Source organism: Grus americana, chromosome 1 (genome assembly GCF_028858705.1).
Source record: "Grus americana isolate bGruAme1 chromosome 1, bGruAme1.mat, whole genome shotgun sequence".
Classification (NCBI taxonomy): Eukaryota; Metazoa; Chordata; class Aves; order Gruiformes; family Gruidae; genus Grus; species Grus americana.
In genome coordinates, this window is record NC_072852.1 from 8,028,175 (window position 1) to 8,046,793 (window position 18,619).

Consider the following 18,619-nt stretch of genomic DNA (forward strand, 5'->3'; position numbering starts at 1 on the left):
CTGTCCTGGGTTTTTTTGGCTGAGATAGAGTTAATTTTCACAAGAAGCTGGGAGGGGCACAGCCAGGACAGCTGAGCCAAATGGATATTCAATACCCTATGACATCATGCTCAGTACATAAGGGGGTGGAGCTGGCCAAGGAGGAGGGATTGCTGCTTGGGGCTGGGCATTGGGTTCTGGGTAGTGAGCAAATTGCATTGTGTATCACCCGCTCTGTACATTCTTTTATTAGCATTGTTGTTGTTATAACTGTCCTTATCCCAACCCATGAGTTTTACCTTTTTCTTCCGATTCTCCTCCCCATCCCACTGGTAGAGGAGCAGTGAGTGAGTGGCCACGTTGTACTTAGTTGAGGGCTGGGACTAAACCACAACAGTCACCAAATAAATAAACAGAGCAGGAAAATCAGGTCATGCCTGTCATCCCCAGCGCGATTTCCCTCTGATGCTGACAGCCCTGATGTTTCACAATTTGCACAGCCAGCTCCCTTTCCTTGCGGGATAATTGGCAGCCAGGCTGGGTGATGTCCGACCGGGCTCTCTGCCCCAGGGTCACCCGTGTTGGGTGGCAGACGTCCTGCCTGTGCCCGAGGAGGACCCTGGCCTGGGGAAGGGTCACTGGGTGATGCAGGGGTCTTCTGCTGTGCACCACCTTTCCCCTGCTTTATTGGCCAGGGTGGGAGGAGATGGGGAGGCCAAGCGAAAATGCTATCTCAGTGATAAAAACACAGGTAAAGCCTTATATCTTGATGTCCAAGGCTACGGGTGATGTGCATTTAAACCAGCCCTACCGCTAAATCCCTGATTTTGAGGGAACTAAAGCAAGGCCCAGCTCATGACACGACTATACAGCCTAGCAGGGTAGTCTTCTGACCCAGCCTTGAGGTCAATGGGACCCTCTTGAGCAGCTACTGTCACCTCACATTTTACCTTCAGCTTTGGAAATATATCACTCTTGTTCTGAAAATGAGATGACTCTGGTCTGCACAAAGCAGATTCTTCCATGGAGAACGAGCTGAACTGCAAAATTCTAATCTCCTTTTGCCGCGTGTAGCTCTAATGAACCTGTTGGCACAGGGATAGAACCAGCCCCATCCTGGTCAGCAGAAATGTTTAATGATGTCTGCATGGTCAGCCCCTCGGCAAAGTTGTTGTTTTGGTAAGCTGGAAAAATGTTGATGAAACAGTAATATTTTGGCAGAGAAAGCGCTCATGCCAAAATGCCCTGCAAACACATGTTTCGCTAAAAGTCATATTTGATGGTGAAAAGGTGGGAATATTCCTGATAATATCTAGTTTAACTTTCCCTAAAAATAAATTAAAAAAATCTTTAATTAGCCATTTTTTAAAGCTTAAGAGAAATATGTAATATAAATACTGTCACAGTTAAGGCAATGTGTTTCAATTGTTCCAAACATTTGGTGGTGAATTTTAAAATCCAAAATGCCTTATACCAGGCAGGGCCCTCTGAGAATGAGAATTTAATTTCTTTCCACCTCTTTCTGTGGCCTAACCTGGAGAGGGTCAGCTGTGTTTTGGGATGGCAGCACTGCAGTAGCTGTGTCTGTCCCTGAGGGCGATATACAGCTTCCCCACACACCGCTGCTGCTAGCAGCGGGGGGCCGGGTGGTAACAACTCCCATAGTCTGAGCCAAAAGCAGTTTTGTTTTTCAGGTTTGAATATTTTGAAATATTTTAGATTTTATACATGCTCCCTTGATCTGTGCACATTATACATTCTTATCCTTCTGTAAGAATATGTAAGAATAATATATTCTTATTCTCTATATAGGAGACAAACTTAAAACCACAGCTACAGGGCTCGATTTTTTCAGCTCAGGTAGCAAATGCAATAGCATTGTTGAGGACAACCGATCCAACGCGTGCTGTCGGCTATGTTGATGGCCATCGCAACAGGGGTGCCAGCTGCATCATTACGATACCCTCTGGCAGCAGATCAGCAGCTGCAAGAGTGTACAGGATTAGTAATAAATCAAACACATCCTGTGAACATTGTTGCAGGATATGATTAATTTTCATGTATGCCAATAATGCAGTGAGCCAGCTCCTCAGTTAGTATAAAGCTGCCTAATTCTTGAGTTCAGGATTTGGCTTGGTATATGCTCACTTGAGACTCATAGCCAGTTTGCCCATATCAGCATATATTATATTGGCTGCTGTGTTCAAGGTCAGATCCTGGTAAAATTTGCAATTTACAGGAAGGAAAAGTTTGCCTTGCAGCAATGGACAGAGATTAATCTGAGTTGCATGGTAACCATTGCATTTCAGGAAAACATAGTAAGATCAGGAGATCCAGGGAAAAGGGAGCTTGCATGGGTCCAAGCAACAAATCCAAGAGCCAGAAGAGACCACAGTGGGAAAAGCAACTAGACAAATGTGCAAACTGAAGTAAATGACATTGTATTTCAACACCCATTGCAACATGCCAGGGAAACTGTAAGGGGATGGGATGGAGACTCCTCTGCCTCTGCTCCTCACCCTGGTGCCTAAGAGCCCGTATCACCCTATGCCTGTGGAAGCAGCTGACCTCACCCAGCTCTCCCTCAGTCTGCTGTAAATCAGCAGTAAACTCACTGTCAGAATTCTCATTTACTCCTCCATAACCACGGACAGAATTTAGCCTGTTAATATTCCTCCATTTATCGTCCCTCCATCCTTTCCCCAGATTGACTTGATGCCTGCAAGGACAACAGGGCTCGTGCAGCCTGTTGTAGCTGAAACATCCTGGGTGGGAGGGAAGATCCTAATATCTCTCTGTAGAAACTCATCTTCCTCCTCACCACCATGAATGGCTGAAAGAAGATGAGAGAAAGGAGACCTGTGGGATGGAAAACCTATTGTTTGAGGAGCAGCTCTGCTAGGCAGTGTTCAGGCTGTGTTTTCCTGGTGCTTGGGAGGAGCATGTCTCGTAATGACATGATTATGTCCCCGCTGAATTGTTGCCCTTTGCAGTGTTTGGATTTCCTGGTGACTCCATTGTGAAGGGCCCTATTCACTCAAGCGTGTTTACCCAGCTGTAGGAGCTTCTCTGGGGCTGCCGTGCTCAAGCTGGACGTAGCACCGTGGATTGTGGGAAAGAAAAAAAGCAATAAGCTCAAGGAGGATAAGTCTAGGAAGAAATCCTGCTGGAAATGCCGTATTTACCATGGGATGGCTGTGTGCGTGAGACGGCCTCATCCCTTGCCTGGCAGTGAGCAGGTGCTCTTGTTGGGCAGTGGCCATGCATTACCTTTTCAGGACAGAATCATGCTGGTGGCCCCAACAAATATGCTATTTCTTTGCACTCAGGCGCATTTAGTAAATTTTAGTGACTGAAGGAAGCGCAGCATTGGGGTTTGGGTTCCCAGCCAGTCTTTAGAGGAAGACCTCCACTGAAGTCAGGGAAGGTATATTCATTTAAACCCTCTGAGAACCATCTCAGCTTGCCTGGTGTAGAGGTAAGGGACTGGCTATCAACTCATGCAGCTTCTAGCCGAGGTCCAGGAGAGCGTCTGAATATCCTTTCCCCGGGGAGCCCTTTCCTGCGTAAGAGGAAGAAAAGTCTAACCCAGCCATAACCGTAACTGTAGCCATAACCTTAACCTTAACCCTAACCCTAACCTTATGCATACATCCCCTCCTGTCTGCTCACACAAAGCACAGAGCGTTGTGGTGGCCCCAACCCCTTCCAGCCCAACTGTAATTCATACAAACATTTAAGGCTGCCTGCAGAAGCCTTAAATGTGCGTGGGGTCTCGCAGGGAGGTGCAGTGCTCTTTTGCTGCCTCCCACGAGCTGCAGAACGGTACCCAGACACCGAGTCGCCTCTGCTCACTCACCCACACATGGAGACTGAGCGGAGCCTTTTAGCTCCCGCTCAAGAATATGTGTAAAGGGACCTTAATGAGGAGAAGAAATCAAATCTTTTTAAGCCCAGCTGCTTGGATTGTGGGTAAATCTGTGGGCTGGAGTATGGGGAAATTCTGTAGATCTGGATTTCTTCTAATTCACTTTGCTCTATGCAATCCCACCGTTGCCAAAAGATGACAAAATTCCCATCTCGATGCTGGGCTTGTCTCAGATAGCCACAGAGAGAAAAACACCACCCATGTACAGTAACTGCTTTCTCTTAAAAGAGAGAGCAAGGCAGAGTAGCAGCAATAATAACAAAAAAGGACAAAGACACACTCAGCCTCTAAGGCTTATAAAAAGCAGCTTAGCCGTCAATAAGCAATTCTTTGAAAAGAAATTAATGGAAAAGGTTACAAGCCTTCTCTTGAGCAGAGCCCGTCACACTGCTCTTTCACATCGTTGCTACAAATGGAACAAGTCCGTGGCATTTCTTTTCATTTCAGATGCCCTGAAAGGCTGCATTACTCACTGGACCTTGCATTTTTTCCTTTCCCTGTTTGCACAATGCACTGAGGAATTCCTCGTGGGTGATTCAGCGGGCAATGTGCACCGAGCCCAACCTGCACACCCCATGTAGCAAACAAAACGGCATCCACTGGCTGCCTCTTGCTGGACACGAGAAGCTCTGTCTGTTGCAACCCAAGTCTGCTTCGCAAAAAGGATACCATGAAAAAGAGGAAAAAAAAAATCAGGGGGGCTTGAACGGTGCTCTCCCTTCACCTGTGGGAGATGGTAGTTCAGTGGTGCTGTTGGGAAATAGGATTAAAGATTGGATGGGGAAACAGACCCTGAATTTTGCTAACGTGGGGTTGCCCTTCTTATGTAGCCGGGCTCTGTCACTAGGTGGTACTGTGCGTCACAACTTCGTGCCTTCTCCTAATTCCTCGCTCCTGTATTTGTCCAACCCTGCGTTGGATGTTTTGCTGGTAAATATTGTGCTTTGAGAGAGGGAACCTGTTGTTCGGGTCCCCTCGTATACTCCTGACTTCACACGCTTTTATTGCTGAAGGCAATTAAAGGCTTCTGACTCAGCTAATGTTCGCTGCTGGCGCCTGATTTGGGTTTCTGCTGTCAAATGGCACGTGTGTAATGCTGCCTCGCTGAGCCATTTGGTGATGGCTTACGACACCTTTCAACTCCAGATGCTCAGGCTCATGAAAGGGACGGAAAACCCAAACAAACCAGGGACAGTTCTATAAAAACAGGGAAAGAAAAAACATCTTTGATTCTTTTTGTAATGAAACACTTTGCTCTTTGAAAGATCTTTATCAGTCCTACCACTGCCCACGAGAGGACAATGGAGAGGTTTGTTGGATTTTCACTGCACTCCTTCAGCTTTCTGGCAAAAATCCAAGTTCAAGGGATTCAAAAGAACTTGGAAAGGGACGTATTGCTTGCTTGTGCAAGAAAGCCTGAGCAGCCCAGGGGCAGCAGTGCCCCATCACACACCTACTCTTGCTTCCACACCAGGTCCTGCTGTACATGTTTTGTGAAGAGAAAAAGTTTGTTAATCCAGCTCTGCCTCCTGATGTATGGTCTCGACCCTGTACAGCGACTTTCACTTCTACCGGCCCATGGTGTGGAAGCCATCCCTTGCATTTGTAAGATGAGAGCCCATGATGCAGACTGTTGCCTGTATGAACTCATATGAACAACTGTCGTCTCTCCCATTAAGATATCTGTTTATTATGCATATTGCAGCTTTTATAGCTTGGCTGAAGTCTCTTGTGAAGTGCACTGCTATAAGCTCAGACTATCCCAAAGCAGGTCTGAGCAGGAGGGAGGAGGAAACACTGACACACAGGAGGCGAAGGTCATGTGGGATCCCAAGTTCCTGCAGTCCCCTTGGCAAAGCTGGGTGCAGAGCCCAGTGTCCTCGTCTCAGGCCAGGACAATGGACCCAAGGCAAACTTCACCTATTAAATTAACGTTGCTGATTTCTTTCTTTTCCCTCTTCCCTCCAAAATGAAGCAGCTTATCCAGCACTTCCCAGCGTTCAACTACCCTCCAAAAGCCTCCTCCAGTCCAAAACAGCATCAGTACAACTGCTGATTTGAGATCCAGCTTTGTCCCAGTCTGTCTCCAGATTTCACACTGCTGTAATGGTACTAATTTAAAAGTCACTTTATTTTCATAGCTACAAAACTGTCAAACCACTAGTGATTCTGCAGATTTCTCAAACTGCCAAATGGCCCAGCAAAATCCTTTCAGAGTATTTTTTTCTGAGTGTGTTTCATTTTGCATGAAGGCCTTCTGGGTAGTTTGACATAAAAAGGAAAAGCACAGTGATGGGTGATCAAAATTAGGTCAGTGATGACTAGGATAGGAGTCATCTTCAAATAACTGGTCCTGTGCTCCACAGCTGCTGCAGTACAATGAATGCTCAATCACTCAGCTGCACTCACTCCTGGGGTGCACCATGGGCATGTGAAGCAGCGCTTGGCATCCTAAATGACGTTAGGGTTTTGCTTCAGAGGAGCTAGAAGCGGTGTCATCTGCAAGCACTTTAATATGCTTATGAACAGGACATAGGGTGGAAATGGGGGTGCAACTCCTGGTAAGAACAGCCAGAGCAAAAAATACTGAAAAGCAAGGGAAGAAACAGCAGATGGGAAGGAAGCAGATCTGCCTGAATTTGTAAGACAGCAGATGCATGGTATTTCAAGGGCAGTACAGCTCTTCAAAGCCACAGTCAGGTCATCACTTTGGGTCTATCACCCTGCCCAGTTCTCATACCAGCCGCTCAGACAGGAGCCTGGTTGCACCAGGAGCTCTCTTTACATGACCAGAGCAAACAGTGGCTAAGAACAGAAGAGGGACAGTATGTCCTGGGAAAAGATGCATGTGAACAGAAAGCTTTGGAGAAGACCTTTCCTTTGAAAAAATCTTAGGAGAAAATCCCAGGAGGCCATCCAGATACACTCATCCCTAAAACACAACAAACTTATGAGACACGGGAGCAAATGTCCCACTGAGAAATCTTATGGTTGGCCTATATAAATAGCAATCTCTGGAGACCTGCAAGGTGTCTGGTGCCCTGTTAGAGAAGAGGGAAGCTCTTGAACGGATCCAGAATAATGAGATCCACTGAGAGTCTGGTTAGTGAAAAGAAAAAGGGTGAGGTAAACCAACGGTTATCAGCTCCAACAAAAATTAGCTCTGCCCACCCTTTAGCATTCACAAACCATTTTGACACCATGCATCCCATATTCCCTGCTGCATTTTCCTGGCTGGGTTTCATTTACTTCTAACCCTCCCAAGTCCGATGCAAGAGGGAGAGGAAGCTCTAATGGCTATCATCCCTTCCACTTCCACAGCTAATGGTTAAGACATCACCCATGTGTATTAATAAAAGATAGATGCTGGCCCAGGCTGAAGGTGGAGTGGGTGTGAGATGGTCCAGACCCGCAATCCCAGATCTTCGCAGGGCAGATGGGTCCATCTTTCCTGGTCACCCCCAGCTATCATCAGCACTGGCAAGAGAGATTTCTAATCTGCTTTACGTATGAACTGTAAGATGAGATGAATCTCAGGAATGAGCTTGTGTTTGTTAAAGCATCCACAGATAAATATGTGATTATTTATAAAGCGGTGTGGCTGGGAATCACAGTCTCCCACTCAGAGGACTTAGGTGGATTACTTCTCCTTGGAGCCAGCATTTATCACCACCACCCAGCGAAGATGGCTTAATCATTTCTGGCTGGTTTGGCGCTCACAAGGGGGATTGTCCTCATGGCTTATCACTGCGACGCGACTCCTTGGCAAAGTCAATGGCAGCACTTGAACCTGGGGCTTTCCACGTCAAGAATGCACAAGTAATCCCTTATGACAAGTGGGTGTAAGCCAGTGGCAGGACAGCATCTTCAGGTTGGGGTGACTCTGAAACTGTGTGCCCTTTGCTGAAGCTGGATAACGAAGCCCATAGACGGTCCCTGCACAAAGGGCTCCTCACCCGTGCCGGGACATCCAGGCGCTGCAGCCTGTGATAATGTAAAGAAAAAGCCCCGACTGCAGCCCACCCCCCCGGTCGTGCAGACGATGGCTGTTTACACTGGCTCCTTCGCAGGAATTCAGGATTTCAGTCCTGCGCTATATTTAGGCTGCGAAACTACTGATATTTTTTAGGTCATTGGCCTTTGACACACAAGTATATTTTCTGAGAGGAAAAATTTCAGCTCTCAACTAAGTGGTGGGAAAATACAACCCCCCAGAAATGTTAAATTTTCTAAAACTGGAGCCAGGAGTTAGGAAACGACAAGGGGAGTTTACATTACAAATACAGTCTGTCAGCTGAGCCAAATGTTTAAGGCAGCCCCGTGTTGGGGACCCTTCGTCTGGGTTAGCAGGACTTGGCTGGCCCCTGACACTTAGGATGTCCTGAATATTTACATTTCAGCTTTTACCATAAGAGGAAGAAGAGCTGTTAAGAGCTGATTATCTTGGGACAAAGAGGAAAGAGGTTGAAAATGGGACACAGTCCTTTATTGAAACATATTGTTTGCAAAGCAACATCTGGCGTTTAGAAAAAAAGAAGGAAAAAAAAGTCATGCTTCCAGATTCCTGGTCTGAGTCTTTTACAGGACCAGGATCCAAGGGGAAAAGATTTCTGTGAAAATGGCTTGAATGAAAGAATGCCTTTGTAGGAGGTTATGACTGAAAAATTATGGGAATGTTTGTGATATGATATAATGGTGGCAGAGACATTCAGATCATGAATGCCTGAGAATATGCAACGCAGAGAACTTCCCAGAACCTCTTTTCTAAGATGAACAGTGACTCTGTTCTCACTTTAATTAGAAATTATCCAACCCCTGTGCTGCTTATTCCCCTTCCTTCTTCCCTACCTCCTCATCCCGATGGCTGTTCTGATATAATTTGTCTGGCGCAAACTGTTCCTCATTTGCAGTCTGGTTTTGCAAAACCCCTGATTGATCGCCTGAGGTTTTGCAAAGCCCAGCTCAGCCGCTAGCCCTGCCGATACTCAAAGTTGTTGTCTCAGCTGTGGCTACGTACATGAGGACCCGCCTGACTCTAGGCTCCTGTGGCTGTGGGGCTCTAAAGAGTATTAAAAAAACATTAAAAAAAAAGAAAAAGCAGAGGTCAACCCAAGTACAGCAACTTACAGTAACATAAAAATTCCCTCAAACAGGTCTCTCTTCATCACGAGCTGCCTCTTTACCAGCATGGAAGTGACCATACAAATGCATTAAGCCCCTAAGCACACAGGGGTTGAGATCGGGCCCCATGGAAGTGGAGCAAAGCGGGTTTGCAATGACTGTAAACCCCACATTCCTGCCCTCCTGGAGCTTTATGACACCCTCTTGAGTCCCAGCGGCCAGCAGCTCCAGCAGCGCAGTGACCAGTGAAGTTAGCAAGTAATTGCACGCAACGGGGTTTGCAAGTTATGCAATGCTGCAGACATCGTGTGACTCCTGCCAGGTGCCGGACAGACGCTAATCGCCCATTGGGGTGCCAGATGGAAGTTCACAGCGTGGAGGAATTTGACCTTGGATAACTTTTTGTATTTAAGACTTAGCACTGGCTGTCATGCGGAGCTCTTCTCCAGCAGTGGGGGATAGGACCAGCTCAAAACTATGCTTTGTCAGCTGCTTTGGAATCCCTGGTGGACTCATGTGGTTAAAAAAATACCTCCCAAACTGAAAGGAGAAGAAGGAAAAAAGGCAGGGTTTGACATCTCATGACAATTTCCCTCCGATTTGTCCCCATAAGCTTTCAGTTTAGGAAAACAGCCCTCCGTGAGCCCACATGAACATGTGCAGTGCATAGGAGATTTAAATTAAGAGTGTTACAGATGAATCAAAATGAGTGGACACTAAAAGTGGCTCTTTATATTTAAACTTCAGATGTAATGAATGTGCAAGCATTGGTAAAAGACTTGCTGCAGCCACTCGCCAGTGTCAAATGTGCGTGGAGTTAATATCCTCTTCAATCCAACCTGGGAGGGACAGAGGGGAGGAAGGAGAGGCAGGACATTCCCTGACTTCAGTGCCTTCTGGTACTGCAACCTCAAGGGCATCAAAAGCTTTGTTCAGTTCTTTTTTGCTATCACATGAGAGTCATCTTTCAAGTGCATAATTTGGGCTTGTTTTTCCCCAAAGCTCCATTGCCCAAGAGTGACTGTTTTTCTCTAAGCAATTGGATGCTGTCGGCTGGATGTGAAGAGAGTTTCTGCAAGAGTGTGGATGGTTCACGGCAGCATCTTGGATGCAGCTGCAAACACAGTTAGGCAGGATCGCACCAATGGCACTAGTCAGCTCCACCTTTGCTCCAGGAGGACATCAGAAAGGAATGGCATCCATTGCACAAAGTCTCTGGTGGAGCAACAAAGGCATGTTGCAAAGGAAGGAAAAAGAAGGAAAAAGCAGGTTTTTTTCCCATGATCATCTTATTTTATGCAAGAGAAGAAACACCTGGGAGCCTGATGGGAATGGGCCTGTTCTTGGGCTACTCTGAGCCATATATTCAGGACGGATTTCTCTGTGAGGGATAAGGGGTTGAATCAAACAAAAACTCTTCAGGCAAAACTGCCCCGCTGGTTTCAATTACTTTAGAGGATTGAATTGTTCACAAATGTCTCTCTGGGGAAGGCAAAGATCTTTACCAAAAGCAGGTTCCTGAGGGCCTGTCCCATTACAGAGCATGTTGTATCAACTGCAGCAGCTGAAACTGGATGACTCGAGCGGCAAGGTTGCTGAGCACTCTGTCCTGATGGCTGCCTACCTTCCGGGGGGCTTCCAGCATTTCTGACTTTAGAACCTGGTCCTTGGATGACATATATTTAATCAGAACAATGTAACTGGTCTCTACCTCACAAGACTGTGGGTGTTAAATACTTTGGCATCTAGTTGGGTTTAGTGATCTTAGCTCTTTCTGGTTTCAGCACAAAGGGGTAGGCATCTCTAGACAGTGACTTGTACCAAGACCCCCATCTTGGAAGGAAAGAGCATAGATGAAATGCCTAAATTTTGATAACTAAAGGAACATGAGATGTATCCCATCTCATGTTTCAAGACACTGAGCAGAAAATAGCTAAGCCTAGGAAACAGCAGGTGAGACCTGGCTTCTGCAAACCCAGGGGATCAAACAGTATTTCCCTTGCCTTGCTGGTGGGTGTATTTCTGTTATAAGCAGGGTGAGCTGCTAGGGATTGCCTCAGTTGAGATGGTCTGTACTCCTTCTGGAGAGCACAGTTTTCATCCCATGCAGCCAAAAGCAAAGACGGGGCAGGAACGCCCAAGTCGCTGGTGGTGGACTTCAAGAGACCTCAGCTTTGGGACAGATTCAAATCTATCCCAGGCTAGAAATAATTCAGCATTGCTTGTGTTTGCTCCTTGGCCCGTGGCCTGTATAAACTGCATTGGCAATCCTAATCCATTTATTAGTGGGCTAGAATTAACACCATGAAAGACTTTGCCCATGTTCGTAATGGGGGCAGCCAAAGTCCTCTCTCATGAACAGACTACTACTAGCGATTGAATATTTCTTACAAGGAGGCAGGTTGGAAAAGTCCACACAGGAGTTCAACAATGCCAAGTAATGTCTCCCCTTTTAAGAGGCTGCTGTATTTCTTGAATGAAAGAAAGCTAAGTCATGAGACTTGACCACTCAATCTCCTCCTACCATCCCTAAAAGTTCATGTAAAGACAGACAGGAGGGTCAATGTGGGTTTAAAGTCTACCTCATTTTCTAGCAGAACCAGACAATTTGCTACAGCCCATGGAAAGCACTGCAATGTTGTCTTTGCAAATAATCGGTGAGTGCAAGCCCCAGCCTGGTGCAGCTCCATGTTAGCTTTTGTGATCAGTGGGACAGCGACCCCCAAGTTGATTTAATGGTTCAGGTTCAACCATTGCCCAGAAAACCTCTGGTGCCTGTCCCTGCCCTCCAGGAAACCCCTGTGCCTCTTGGCTTGACCCACAGCTCCCTTGGGGCAGTGGAAGGAGAAATGAGACCCACAAGCTGTCGAGGTGTTTGTCAAGGAGGCAAAAGGGTTATCGCCCCAAACTTCCCAGGCGTGTAAGCCCTTTGTGCTCCTCTGGTGAGCTCCACCATGACATTTTGCCTTGAACCCTTGGACATGGGCAAGACATCCCAGGTAGCCCTCTAGCTTTACCTGGAGCAGACTGTTACTGCCCTCTCGCCTGACACAGCATGGGATGGAGACCAGCCCTGGGCAGGCTGATTTGGCATGCATTTGGATAAGCACTCATATCTAGCTGGATATTTTGCACTGTTAACATTTTGACCTCCTCTTCACCGACACCAATGCTCCGTGGGGCTACAGTGGGACTGGTGGCAGCGGCATGGATCCTACCAGACTGCCCTGGCCCTTGCCAGCCCTAGAAAGGGGGCAGAGGAAGCCTATATCAAATGCTGAGGGCAATTTTACAATGTGTTGTAAAAATACCTGGGGATGGGAATTTATTGAACAACTCTTGTGCTTTCTCCATAGATGCCTTGAGTAGAAATGGCTTGGGGTTCCTCCACAGGCTGATTATTTTTTTTTTCCCTCTGTCTGTTTGGATATGTTTTCTGGCAAAGATGAATTTTTAATGTTTGTGTTTTCTCTCCCCTCCCCTGCCTGTCTAACCCTCTTTGCTTCTGCCTGTAACAAAGATAGGGTGAGAAACTCTGCAAGTCAAAATCTCCCGAGCGGCTTTCGGAAACATGTGAGGCTCATTAGCCCTTTCTGCAGCTCTGGGGCTTTTGGGTGGAGGGTTCTTTTCCTCTTTTTTTTTGCGATTCATGTCGGTTGCTGTGGTTGCTTTTTGGGTTTTTTTAAGGGAAGCAATTCAAGTCTCATAAATGCTTAAATATGTAGCAATAAAGTTTGAGAAGTCTCCAGGGCAGCTCCAGAGCCTGCAGACTAGCTCAGCAAAGAGTGCTGGGGAAAAAAGTCACAGTTACCTCCCACTAAAAGTGTAAATTAGGCAAGCTGAAAGCTGGGAGGGGCCAGATCCATTTACGATACCTCATGGGATGGCTTTAGGGGGTCCCAAAGCCTCCTGAAAGCCAGCTGCCCCAGAGCATCACAGTGCCTTCAAGAACAGAGCAGCCACCAGCAAAGAGCCCTGCGAGCGCAGGTCTACGGGTGACACCGGTACCCATGTCCACTGTTGTGCTTATGAGTAGAAAATCAAAAACCTGACTGAAAAGCCCTCTGTCCAAAACCAGAAGAGAAAGGATCTGGGTTCGCTGACTTTGAGGGAGTCAGAAACACCTTCAGCTACAACCTGAGACCTGGATGATGTCCCATGCTCTCTACTTGAGCTAGTTAGCTAAAGTGAATTTTGTTAGCTCTTTTCTCCTGCTCACCCAACACTCCCACACACCTAATCCTCGTTTCCTCAGCCTTCATCATGCTACAGCTAACTAGATTAATGGGAAATGCTAATATATCAGGCCTGAAAGGAAAGCAAAGAGCTGGTTGTGTTTGAATTCCACATTAATCTACTTGGTGATGAAGCTATAAATCAAAACCTGGAAGTTTTACCAATCTGAAATGATGTGTTTAACATTTCAGCCCTTTCCTTCCTCCCTCTTGCCCAACATTGATTTGCACAGCCTTTTACAGCAGCAGGGCAGTCTTGCAAAATGCTGCTTTTGTTCCTGAATCCCTAACTGTGCTTAGGCATAATAAGATGTCTTCAAGGCAAGCAGGGTGAGGAATGATACTGAAGCAAGAATGGATTTCCCAAATTGCTCCTTTATGAGGGGGAAGACTGCATTCCCGATAGGTACAGGGGTTGTAGGGATGTCTCAGAGCCTGTTGTGAGGTAGATAACAGCCTGTCCCTTTATTGATGCAATGCCCAGCAGGATGCTAGCAATCCCCCACGTGAAAGGAGGAGAAGCCCCAAAGCCCAAGTCCCCAGTGCCCATGGCAGCTGGGTGAAAACCCATTAGCAGCCGGTTGTCAGCAGCAGGCACTGTGTAGGAAGCACACCTGAGATGCATTCTCCCAAGGCAAAATAAAATTTCAGGATCTGGAAAATAATAGGAATGAAGTAGCTGAACATCAGGCCCAAGGAGGACATGGTTTGGAGGCTCACATGGCTGAGTACCTCTGCGTTTACGTAGCTGAAAGAACAGCTTCTGGGCTGCAATACCTGCCAGCTCTGACCCGAGAGGGGTGACAGGGAGTTAAAGTACTGCAAAAACATCCTTAGTACTAAGGGGCCAGGATTCATGGGTAATTGCCACAGCTGGAAACCAGTTAGCGAGCTGGGATCTGTGACTTAATTCTGCCTTGCAGGAGCTGTGGGTTTCTACAGCAGCAGCAACCTCCCTCCCAGGGCTGAGGGTGCCCAGAGTCCCCAGATATCCTTCCCTCATTACAGGACCTTGGCTTCTGCATTTGTTCCTGCTATTGCTCCTTGGGCCTTTATCCTCCTGCTAGCATGGCAAAAGCTCTCTTCTCTTCCTCATTTTAGGTTAACATCCAGTCCCTGAATTCTACAGCCCACCACCTTCCTTAATGCCATTACCTATAACTGGATATATAGGGAGCAGTGTGGTACTGAAGACAAGTCTGCGCTTGTGTCTATAGCCTGAAGTCAGTAATTTTGTCCATCTCTGCCTCAGTTTCTACAGCAGTAAAACAGGCATGATGTTACTTAACCGCCTTTCCAAGTACTTGGAGGATCAGAAGCAGTGTGTAAAAAATACACGGCACTACTGTGTACAGTGTGTAAGGAATTAAATGTCTGATGATTGGTATTACAGCTCCTCGAGAGACTGCTCTGCGTCCAGCGATCTGCCTCCGACTTGGTAGAAGCAGTTGGTGGGATTTTAAACAGACAGACACATAAACACATTTTTAGTGAAGATGTAGTCCTGGCCTGCCTAATGTTCTTTGACACTGCACAGACATAGCCAGGAAACTAAAACACTTGTTGATGGATTTGGAGATTAAATAAATAGTGAAATATCTTCAGGATGTTAAAATGCAGAACTGACTGCCTATCCCATAATAAACCAGCCCTCCCCCAGCACTTCTTGAAATGTATTTCCGCAAAAGCAGGCACTGTGTTAGTTCATGGGGCCATTTTTTAGAAGGTCAAAGCAGTCAGACATCTTCCGGGCATTGGTAAAAATTCACCCGACAGCTCTGTGGCATCTCGCACAACCAACTGACTTAATTGGAAGTTTATTATTTGTTAATCTCCTTTTTCAAATCCGTTTGATCATGCAGTCAGCCAGCCACATGGTGGATCACAAAACATGAAATATAGCAAGTGTTCATCACAATTAAAATATAGCAACTGGTGAATATTAGCCCACTGAAAACAGAGCAAGGCAAGTGGTTTGTTCAGACTGTGCAGTCAAATGCATCCCTGGGAATCGCAGCAGACTTGCAGGAGGATTTACTTGCCAGGAAGAGAAATGCAGTCTGAGACAGATGATAGTACCTTGCTTCAGGGTGCCCAAAACCTCTAGTTCTTGGATGTTGTGAGTACCACAGCATCATGTCAAAACAATGAGAAATGGAGTTACTCAGCATCTCTGAAAGTCATATCCAGCTTGGAGTCCAAGAACAAAGAAAAAAATTTTGATTGTTTTAATCTATTTTATAACAACTACTGCTCAGAGCACAACCTGAACAAGCCCAGACTTCCGATTGCTGTGTCAGTTTGGATTTGAAGACTGAAATCTCAAGTGGTCAGGAACCCATCCTGACCACCACAACCAGCATCACCCCAAAATTGCTATTCCATCTACCTCTGCTAACGCATTGCCACTGATTTCCTGAGAGCCAAGAAAACAAAGTCTCACTTGTCAGAAATAAGGAGAATTACACTGAACATGTTGATGCCTGGAGTGCTCTTTCTTTTCAAGAACCCATCGCCTGTTGCATTGGCAGTAAATCTGGACCGTACCCTCTGTACAGTATTAGCTTTGTTTTTATATATTTTGTAGATGGGACAGTGGAAGGGAGTTACCAAACCCATGGATATTTTTCAGGGTTTGTGTGGTGGAGACAACAGTCTAGGGAGAGGATACCAAAAAATTCTCCAAGCTGGTTTCATACCTGAGCAGCCATGTTCTTGGTTGGTGGTGCAAAGGAGGACCTGAGTTCTGCCCAGCGATGTGTGCACAGCAGCGTGGGTCGCGCTCAGCCAGGAACCCGGCTGTGTGGTACACTGCTGCGGTACCCCCAAGTCAGTCTCAGCAAGGCTGAGCCAACAAATGGCTCCAGAAGCACAGATGCACTGGAATGTGATTAACTCAAAGAAAAAAAAATAATAAAGCAAACTTTCTGGAGTATGAAAAAGTTTTGCTTAATTTCACAAAGTTGACTAATGTTTCTTTTTAAGGCTTTTTCGGTTCTGGTAGCATGCAGAGGTCCTACAGCTGGTCTGCTTTGCTCTCAAGAGGCAGTAGCAATAGGGATTAATATATAGCAGCAACAAAAACTAACATGGTCAAGAGCTTATTTGTTCTTCTAAATAATAAACAGAGGAAGAAGTTTCTGTCTCTGGGAAGTGATTAAACTGTCAGGCTTTCTGTCCAAGCAATATTCTACTAAAATACTCCATCAACATTTGAATTGGAGGATGCTGGCTACTGGAGGAAATGCTGTTAGGATTAATATACAGAAGTGTAGAGGTAGCTATTAGCTCATGCTGGCCACTAATAATACCACTGCTGCTGGCTCTCTGCGGTGATGAGCTATGAGATGACTTTCCCAAGCAATCCTCCACCCAGCAGCGACTCTTCTGGTACCTGACCCACCATTTCGAGTCCTCTCCAAAGAACTGGAAGCTCATGGGCATTGACAAATAAAGTGACATAATTTTTACTGAGCTTTTGCAGATGTTCACTGATTCTGTCTGAGAATCGGACAACTATTCAAGTCCATCCTGCCCTGCGACTGTCAGGCTGCGTTGATGCTCGTTTAGATGGGAAAGGAGGCACCTTTGCCAGTACCATTTCCCTGGCGACTCTAGCAAAGGGGGATAACATGCCAAGAACGTGGTATAATGCCATGGTGGATGGCTGAAGATGTGTCCATGTTGTAATGGAAAAAGTGCACTTGTGCATGTGCTCAGTGCTCGCAACAGAGAAAAGTTGTTAAAATGTCACTGATCTTGGGAGTTATCACAGGCAGTGGCATCCCCTGATGCACAGTGTATAGGCTGGGATAGGTTATTTGTAGTCTGAATATGGACGCACCTAATGGTTATTCCTTAGTTTCTGAGGATGGTTTTACATGGGTGGAGGTTAAAAAGGGGCTTCAGCATTCAGTGCTCTTGTTTTCCCTCCCCTTCTCCAACTCCACATGTACTAATTTGCTTCAGGTTCAGGCTCCTGAAACAAGCTGCAGAGAGCGGATGGGGTAACCCCACACCATAGGCAGCCTCTGCACAGACTGACCTGCAGGTTCACACCAGACAGGACCAAGCGCAAGCCAGGTTCACTTGGAGCCATCACTATGGTACATCTCATGGGGGTGTCAAAGCCGTGCCCTGGGGCCACCAGGGCAATCAGTTGGGATGAGAGTTCCTTCTGGGTAACGGGTTTGTGTTATTGGCTGCAGGCATCTTCTAGAACAAACAAATACTTAAAATAAACACACTGCCTGTGCCTACTCAACTCCAAAGAAGGCCATAAAATCTATTCCTGAAGTCTGCAGAAACCAGAGCATGATTTGAAGCTGGTTCAAAGTTTGCTGAAATTGCTAAGAACCTTGCCCTGGTCTCCCTCTAAGCAACACACACAAATTCTACAGGCTTTTAATCTGGCTTCTTCTGTATAACTTGGCTTCACACATGGAGACTTCCAAAGCACAGGAAAAGCAAAATACCAAGCAAATGGGAGTAGCAGAAAATGCCTTTTCTGAATGCAAACACAGATCAGTCAATCCAACGTCCTGCATTAGCCAGACCTCTGAAGGTGATAAATATTGTAATAGATTTGTCCCTACAGAAGAATAAATGTCTATTCTCAGTTGTCTAAGGCTAATAGAAAAACCAGACAAGCTGGATACTAGTTGGTTTACAGCGTCATTACAGCTTGGATTCACCTACAGACTGGAATGAGTTGCTATTCAAAGAGGCATCAAGTTCTAGTGCCTTTGCTGTGATGTTCAGATTTAACCCAGTTTAGCCAGTCTCAGAAACACAGACAGTTTATTAGAGCTGTTTTGTTATACCTCAAGCTGCAAGCAGTTAGCGTACCTTTACAGAGAAGCCACTCAACCAAGCCCCAAATGTCTCTGTATTACATAAAACACACACCAAGTAAAACAAAAGTTTTAGACAATCAGACGATTCTGACTTTGCAAGACTAAACAGTCAGAAGGCATTGCACAAGTCAAATAGGGATAGCTAGTGCTACTGCAGTTTAAAAACCACCACATTTGCCCATTTTCTACAGGTTACGTGTCCGTAGGTGTTCTTTCCTCCAGGTAAGTTATAAATTATTCTCGTGCAGCTGCAGCGACAGCTTGAGGATGCAGCACAGCTAAGGCTGGCTGTACTTATGAGTATAAAGCTCAAGGAAAGGGGATATAGCAGACTGAGCCTTAATTTGCATTCACTTATTCCCCTCTGCTCTGTGGGAAGGAGAGTTTAGACCTGTGTTCAGCCGCGGGAAACCCCACCACCATCCTCAAAACCTGCGTTTCTCCTCCCAGACCTCCCCTGCCTGCGGTGGGACTCGTAACGGTCGGTAGGAACGATACAG

At 46.2% G+C, this 18,619-nt stretch overlaps 1 protein-coding gene across 5 annotated transcripts in view; it reads right to left on the reverse strand.

Annotated features, from left to right (window-relative positions):
• FRMD4A (FERM domain containing 4A) overlaps positions 1-18,619 on the reverse strand; it is a 382,867-nt gene that overhangs the window by 173,258 nt on the left and 190,990 nt on the right. The window lies entirely within an intron of this gene.